This window comes from Fukomys damarensis, unplaced genomic scaffold (assembly GCF_012274545.1).
Source record: "Fukomys damarensis isolate Sample0158 unplaced genomic scaffold, DMR_v1.0_HiC HiC_scaffold_3, whole genome shotgun sequence".
Taxonomy (NCBI): domain Eukaryota; kingdom Metazoa; phylum Chordata; class Mammalia; order Rodentia; family Bathyergidae; genus Fukomys; species Fukomys damarensis.
The window spans coordinates 32,291,793-32,300,668 of NW_022900915.1; positions in this window are offsets into that span (position 1 = coordinate 32,291,793).

Below are 8,876 nucleotides of genomic sequence, written 5' to 3' on the forward strand. Positions count from 1 at the left end.
GTGAGGCATATAGGAAAGCCCATCAGAATCACAGCAGACTTTTCAACACATACCCTCAAGTCAAAGACAGCCTGTAGTGAGTTATTTTAAGTCCTAAAAGAAAATAGCCTCCAGCCTAGACCGATGTATCCTGCAAAACTATCTTTCAAAACTGATGGGGAAAAAAGATACTTCCATGACAAAGAACATCTGAGAAATTTCATGAACACCAAACCAGCACTCCAAACAATTCTAAACAATACTCTGGAAAAAGACAATGAGGGCCACAATTCCATAAGGGCCAACAGAGCAAATATACCAGATAAAGCAAGAAATTAAAGGGAAAGGGGGAAAAGTAAAAAATAAAAGAGCCAACAATGGGAAAATCACATAACAATGAAAAGTCAATACATAACTGTTATAACCATCAATGTTAATGCCCTCAATTCATAAATCAAAAGAAATAGATTGGCAGAATGGATTAAGAAGCAAAATACAATATGCTGTATAAAAGAAACCCACTTAATCCACAAAGAAATTCATAGACTGAGAGTAAAAGGATGGAAAACAGTTTTCCATGTGGCAGGAGTCAGGAAAAAGGCAGGGATAGCTATCTTATATGCATACACAGTAGATTTCAAACCATAACTAATTAAGAGAGACAAAAGTCACTACATCCTTGCAAAGGAAACAATACATGAGGAAGAAATGACAATCATAAATATATATGCACCAAATACTAATGCCCCCAACTATACAAAACAAATATTAATGGATATAAAAAACAAAATAAGCACTAAGTCAATTGTACTGGGGGACCTCAATACTCCAGTCACAACTAGACAGATCATCTTGATTAAAAAATCAAAAATTAAATAACAAAACTGAACAAAGTCTTTGAACAAATGGACTTAGTAGATGTCTACAGAGTGTTCTACCCCACAAAATCAGAATATACATTCTTTTTGGCTGCACATGGGTCATTCTCAAAAACAGACCACATGGTAGCTCATACAACATGCTTATGTAAATGCAAAGGAATTGAAGTTATCCCCTATATATTATCAGACCAGGGTGCAATTAAACTGGAGCTCAATAGTATAAGAAAGAGCAAAAACTTCACAAACACATAGATATTGAATAACAACCTGCTGCACACCCATTGGGTCACAGAGGAAATTAGACAGTTTCTACAATTAAATGATAATGCCAACACAACATACAGGAATCTATGGGACACAATTAAAGTAGTTCTATGAGGGAAATTCATAGTACTAAATGCCCATACTAGGAAAACCGAGCTAATTCAAATAACCTACTGCTTAACCTTAAGCTCCTAGAAAAAAAAAAAAAAAGAGGAAGACAAACTGAAAACTCATACAAAAGAGGAAATTATAAAGATCACAGCAGAAATCAATGCAATTGAGACAAAGAGAATAATTCAAAAATCAACAAATGAAAGAGTTGGTTTTTCAAAAGATTATATAATCTTTAAATTAAATAAAGATTATCCAACCTTATCCAAAAAAAAAAAAAAAAAGGAAAGAAAAGGCTCAAATTCATGCAATTAGGAATGAAAATGGTGAAGTCACAACAGATCCACCAGGAATCCAGAGGATCATCAATAGCTACTTGAAAACCTATACTCTAATAAAATGAAAAACACAGAGGAAATGGACAGATTCCTAGATACATATGAACTTCTAAAGTTGAATGAAGAAGATATAAAAAGTATTAACACCACAATTACATTCAGTGAAATTGAAAATGTAATTAAAATATTACCAACGAAGAAAACCCTGGTCCTGATGCTTCACTGCTGAATTCTACAAGACATTTATAGAACTATTGCCACTACTCTTTAAACTCTTCAATGAAACTGAAAGGGAAGCATTACTTCCAAATTCATTCCTGGAAGAAAGTGATACACTGATTCCAAAGCCAGGGAAATACCCAACCAAAAAAGAACTACAGGCCAATCTCCTTAATGAACATAGATACAAAAATCTTCAATAAGATACTGGCAAACAGAATATGGAAGGTCATCAAGAATATCATATGCCCTGACCAAGTCGGATTTATCCCAGGGATGCAAGAATGGTTCAAAATACTTAAATCAATAAATGCAATACACTATATTGCAATAGTTCTTCTATAAATGTCTTGTAGAATTCAGCACTGAAGCCATCAGGACCAGGGCTTTTCTTTGTTGGTAATGTTTTAATTACATTTTCAATTTCAATGACTTTAATTGGGGTATTTAGAATTTTTTATCTTCTTCATTGGTAATTCATATGTATCTAGAAATCTGTCCATTTCTTCTTTGTTTTCCATTTTATTGGAGTACAGGCACTCAAAGTAGGTATTGAAATGCCCTCTTACTGTGTACTGCTCTCACTGCTACTCACAATATCTTTCCCAAAGTTTTGGCTTGGCATGAACTGAGACTATGCCAATGCACATTTTGGAGGAGATGGAATACCCAATGGTTTTCACTTTTCCTGTTTGCTGTAGTTAAAAGCCTTGGCTGCAGCATGGCCAGGCTTGAATAAGTAGACTTTGGAGATGGGGAAGGGATCTGGGGATAAAGAGAGATGGGAAGATGGGGAGAGGAAGGGGAATTAGAAGGATTAGTATATGATACATATATGTACCAGTTCTTCAAGATGAATGTACTAACTATGTTTTACAAAAATATATGAGAAAGCCAGGGTAGTAGTAATCCCAGGGGTGCTATAATCCCAGGACTTGGGAGGTTGAGGCAGGAGGACTGCTGCGATTTTTGAGGCTAGACTGGGCCACACAGTGAATTGAAGGTCAGCCTGAACTGCATAGTGAGACCCTGACTTAGAGGGAGAGGGGGGAGAGAGAGAGAGAGAGAGAGGGAGAGAGAGACAGAGAGAGAGAGAGAGAGAGAGAGAGAGAGAGAGAGAAGAAAAAGCTCTACAGGAAAGAAACAGGCAGCCGCCATCATTGAATGGTGTAAATCAGGCATAAGAGAAAATCTTTTCCATGCACTTGATTCTCAATGCTACATTTTCCTCCAACTTTTGATAGAGTTAAGCATTCCTGAACTCCACTGAGGGGGAAAAGGGTGAGATAAACATAACTCCGGCTAGCTGCGTTTTATGTCTGACAACAATGGAGATGACTGTTTCCAGACCCACATTTTCCAATTTTTAAAGAAAAGCCAGAAAATCAGATTTTTAAATGAACTATCTCCCAAATTTAAATTTTGGACATTAACGGAGAGTGTATAAAGCAATGTGCTATGGAATTGTTCCGTCTTAAAGCTTTTGTTTGACTTCCATTTGGTGGTGCCCAAAGGGTCCTAGGAGGACAGAGCAGAGGCAGGCAGCTGAGTTCCTAACCATCTGGGCTGAAGTTTGACCAACTATAGGGTTGGTCCTCGAAGGCTCTCCTAGCCACAGGCATTTATCCACTGAGGGATAAACAATGGACTGCCTCCACCATCACCTTTGCTTCTTACCTCCCTCTAGAGAATTCTGGAATTAACCTGCTTATTATGTAAAAATAAATGTTATCTTGAAAGATTGCGTGGAAGATCTGTAAACAAGCTTGGAAAAGAGGCCTTCAACAACTGTCTTTAGTTTTTGTTAAGAGAATTACCCAACCTTGATCTCAGGTATGACAAGTAAGAAACATGGTCAGTAAAAGTGAAAGGCAATTGCTTGAAAACTGGAAAATTACATAGAGAGTATCATAAACACAAATGTTCATAAAAATGAAATACTTTAATTTTCTCCAAAATATATCAACTTGGAGAATGTTAATACATTATGGTACCCCTTTAATCATGATTTTGAAAATCACAATATTCTCTTTTAAATGGTAACTTTGTAACCGAGAAACCTGGACAATACCATCTTAACCAAGCCATCAGATACAGCATCACTAGTAATTAAATATATGGAGATTATGTATCTCTTGATAAACAGCAGTGAAAAATAGCACAACATCATTTCTTGCCACAAATGTAAAACCCCAATCTAATCATGAGAAAATGTCAGATAAACCAAACTGAGGAATATATAAAATGCTGAATAGTACTCTGAAAAAGTTTCAAGACCATAAGAGATAAAGGAAATAACACAGACTGGAGATATAATAACCAAATGCAAGGAGGAGTCTCAATTGAATACCTGACCAAAAGAATAATGAACTAGCAGAACAACTGGAAAACTTTTAAGATGATCTATTGCTTTAGTTAATAGTATTGCGTCAATATTAATGTCCTGGATCAGCTCTTAGCTGCATGAAGGGTATACAAGAGCTCTCTATACTATTTTTGGAACTTTTTGTAAATCTAACTTTCCTCCAAAATGAAAAATTAGGAAAATAAACATTTTTAATAAGGGTACCCCAGGCCTATTTTAAGGAACTTCAAAAAGTTTTGATCTACTATATATTTATATTATTTTGTCTAAATTAAGTAATTCAACATTGATATTTGCTTTTAAATATTGAATGATGTTTAAATGCATGAATGGCTGGAGGGATAATATTTACAATGGGAAACAAAGGATTTTCAAGTCTACTTTGCTTGCTTTCTCCCTCCTAAGGAGCATGATGATTGTTGTTTGTGTTTCGACTTTTCCTTCTGTTTTTATGGAAATTCCCACCAGACCCTCCTGTGGAGAATTGCTCTTACTTCATTGAAAACACTGACATAATGATGTGGCTATCAGTTGTAGTAAAGAATAATCCTCCTCCCACTTTTAAACACGAGGTTGGTCACATGACCTGTTTAACCAATCAGAATCGCTAATATCCTAGCTACAGTAATTGGTACAGAGTGAAGATATTGCCCAAGGATATCACTTAGAGTTCTTCTCTGGGGCTGTAATATTCAGCATGGAAAAGAAGTCCTCTTGTTTTCCTATGATGAACTGGAAGACTGTGATCTCAAATTGGTAAAAGCTACATATTGTAGAACTCTGAAAAAGAAATGAGAGCTAACAAAGTACAGAATCTGCAAAGTGCAGAGAGAGAGAGAGAACACATTAAGGTTATTTAAGTCTGTGGCTCCAGCCTCCCTAGCCAGCTCTATATTTATTTTCCTGTGGTTCAATTACATGAGCAAATAAGTTCTCTTTTTCTTGCTTAAGCTCATTTTATTTACAGTGTAACTGTTTGTCTTTTTTGATTAAAACATTTTTGATTCATCCAATATAACTTTTGTTTTAATAGACCAAATGTTATATATCAAGTGATACTATTTATACTGCTAATTCTTAGGCCTGATTCCAGAAAAAGAGACAGGTAATGTGGCTAAGATTCATTGTAACAGTGAATTTATTCTAAAAATAACTCCTTGATGATTATTGGAAGCCACAGAGGAATATTAGAAGAAAGAAAAGATTGGTGCTCAAAAGCTGAGATGGTCAAAGATTCTGAATTCTGAAAATGAAAAGAAGGTAAATTCCATGATAGATCAGTGGATGACCAAGTTCAGAACACATTATTAAAAGATTGGTTTGTATTACTCACCAGAGAAATGTTGATGTCTGGTAGCTAACATGACATACAGAAAACTATGCCAGCACCAGTTAGAGGCAGACCTGTGGCCATCTTATATGTGGACTCTGCACATTATGTAACAAGATCATTCAGTTATCTGATAAGTTACTATTTCTAACAAGTACTGGTTGTTAGAGGAATTTCACTTACCAGAGAGTTCCTGCGAACTTTCTCTTCTGCCCTATTTTTGCAAATATTTTATTATTATCTTAAATGAATAAGGCTGTGACATTTATATATAACATAAAGCTAGGAGCAAATTCTTGGTAATAAAATCAGAATTCCAAACTTCATGAGAGGCTAATATTCAGCAGGAAAATTTTTTTTTCACACTTAGACCCTTTCGACCGTATAGACAAACCAAAAATGTAACTGTCCATGTCAGTGTGGAAATGTGAAGTGTTTCATGTTCATAGAGACGTTAGGTAGATCAGTGCCTCTCAAATTTTAATCACTTATGAATCACTAAAGAATTGTTTAAAATGCAGGTTTTGATACAGCAGTTCTGGGGTGTGGGCTGAGGGCCCAACTTTCTAGTAAGTTTCCAAATGATACCTGTAATGCTGATGTATGGACCACAATCTGAGAAGCGAGAAATTAGCTAATATTCATTTTTCAATATTGAGAGTCTATAATTCTCATAGAAAATACACTTCAAGAGCAAAAAAAAGAAATTCTATATGAGGTCTTCTATGTGAAACTGGCAGAGTTTGAGAGCATAGGGGAAGAGGAGCATTGCCTGGGAGCATAAGGAGAGATACTCTGCAGTTTACTCACTTAAATGCGTGTTTTTAAAGAATCTGTTCTTCTGGGGATTTAGCTTAGTGGTTCCACCACCTGCCTCACAAATGGAAGGTCCTGAGTTTGATCCCTGGTACAAAAAAAAATGAATCTGTTCTTTAAAAAGTTGTTATTAAGTACTTGTATGCAACAAGATTTTATTATTCATTTCATTAGGAAAAACTACTTTTTGACAATTGAAATTAATAGCACTCATTCCTTCAATTCAGTTCCATACAAATTCAGAATTTTAAGTGTCTGTCTAGTTTATTCAGCAAAAATTCCTCAGAATTATGTATCCACCTCAGAGCCTTTCAGTTTGCAGACTTTGCTGTATTATTCTCCATACGTCAGAGCTTCATCACTGGCAAAGTTAAAGATGTCCCTCAAGATATCTCATCTTCTCATCCCCAGAGAAATTCAGGCAAGCAGCTGGCTGCTGAGCTGTGGGAACTCAACCAAGCAGAATGTCTTCCACAGTGACGTCTACCTCAGCAACCTGCTGCAACCTGGCCCTGTCCTTCATGTGAAATCACCAAATGACCACAGCATACAGTCATGGGAACAAAATTCAGTCATGGGAAGAGAAACAAAGAAAAAGTAAGTCAGGGAACGTGCATATTTCCGTGGTCTCCCCAGATCATTCTTTCCTTATACTAAATACTTTTATTCATTTGTGGTAAAGTTGGTGCATGGTAACTTCTCTACAAGGCATGTGTATTTTCTGACTTATAATATTAATATTATTTGCAATGCTTGACATGTAAAATTTAGAAGAATTTGAATTCCAGAGGCATTCTCATATGAAATTACAATGGTTTACCTGGCAAGGAAATAACAGAAAGCCCTTTTTATTATTTAAAATCAAACAGTCGAATGTAAATTGTTAAGTGGTTATATAGTAGTGTAACAACTTTATTTTCTATTTGTTGAAATAATTTATTGACAGTAGATATCAAAATTTTGAAAGAATCATTTTTATTAAAATGTTTGAACACAAATCATATATAGGCTTTCAAGCATAAAACCCAAAAGAAAGAGTTCTATTATAGAAGCATATCTGTGTTTCTCAATTTGAAGTTCTCTACATTCACTTTTTTTTCTCTTTGAGTTCATTGGTACATTTTAGGTTTACATTACAGTTGCATTCATCATTGGAATCTTGAACCTTTACATGACAGATCTTTGTTCTCATTTTTTCCCCATAACCCTGCCCTCCCTTCAACCCCTCCTCCCTTCCCTATTTACAAAAGCATTTTTTCCATTTTTTAGTTTTCTCATATTTTTTCTTTTTCCCTTATAATCTATCATCCAAGGTGGTGTAGTTTACTTTGTTATCATAATTGAGTCTTATAAAAAGAAAATGGCTTCACTAGGTCCCATATGCTGAGTCCCCAAATTTATCTCAGTGTACCAGACAAATGTTGTTATTTTCTGTTGGGAAACACTAGTATAGGTAACTTTTCCTTTATTATATGTTTTGTTGCAAAATATCTTCTAGTTTAATTACAAACTAATTGATTACACATTTGTCATAATGTGTAGTCGCTATTATACATAGCAAACCAAACTGGTAAAAAGCTATATGATAACTGGAAAATGTTAAAAGGAAGTTACACATTTTTATTTTTATTAGTGCATGTTCGTAGTACATAGTGATTACATCCTTCATGGGGAGTTGGTACAGATACATCTTAATTCCTATAATGTCATCATTCTCTACCCTGAATCTATCCCTCCTCCATCTCTTGGTGCCCTTCCCATTTGGGAAAGATCTAACTCCCTGTTTCTTATTATCTTTTATTTTTCTCATTAATTTATTTATATTTGGGGTTCTCAGATAAGAAAAAACATGTAATTTTTAAGCTTGTGTGTTTTATTTCACTCAACATTCTGATCTAAAGGTGCACTTTTCTTTTAAAGTAGTCTCATCCTGTTGCTCACACTGGCCTTAAACTCTTGGGCTTAAAGGATATTTTTGCTTCAGCCTTCCAAGTAGCTGGGACTACAGGAGCATGCCGCCATGCATACCTCTCATTCCTATTAATGCCTTTTAACATCTCAGAATATTATTGTGTAAGGCTAGAAACCTTCTTTGTGTTGACCTGAATGCTTACATATTCATTTTGCAATAAGTCATTAAGGACACTGTTTGTTGTTCATGCAGATACATATATTATTTCACAGTAACAAAAGATTTAAAATGTGGGAGGGGATTAGGGCTGGGAATTTACCTCAGTGGTAGGTGCTTGCCTAGCATATATAAGGCTCTGAGTTCAATCCTCACTGTCACAAACTTTTTTCTTAGGCTTAAAAGATGCTGTAATGACCAAATCAAATAGGCAAGGCAAGAAACTAAAAGGAGATGGGAGAAAAAGTAAAAAGAGTCAACAAACAAACAAAAACATGACAAGAATAAGTCAAAATATATCAGTTGTAACCATCAATGTCAATGGCCTCAATTCACCAATCAAGAGAAACAGATTGGCAGAATGGATTAAGAAGCAAAATCCAACAATATGTTGTATACAAGAAACACACCTAGTGCAAAAGGAAGTCCATAGACTGAAAGTGAA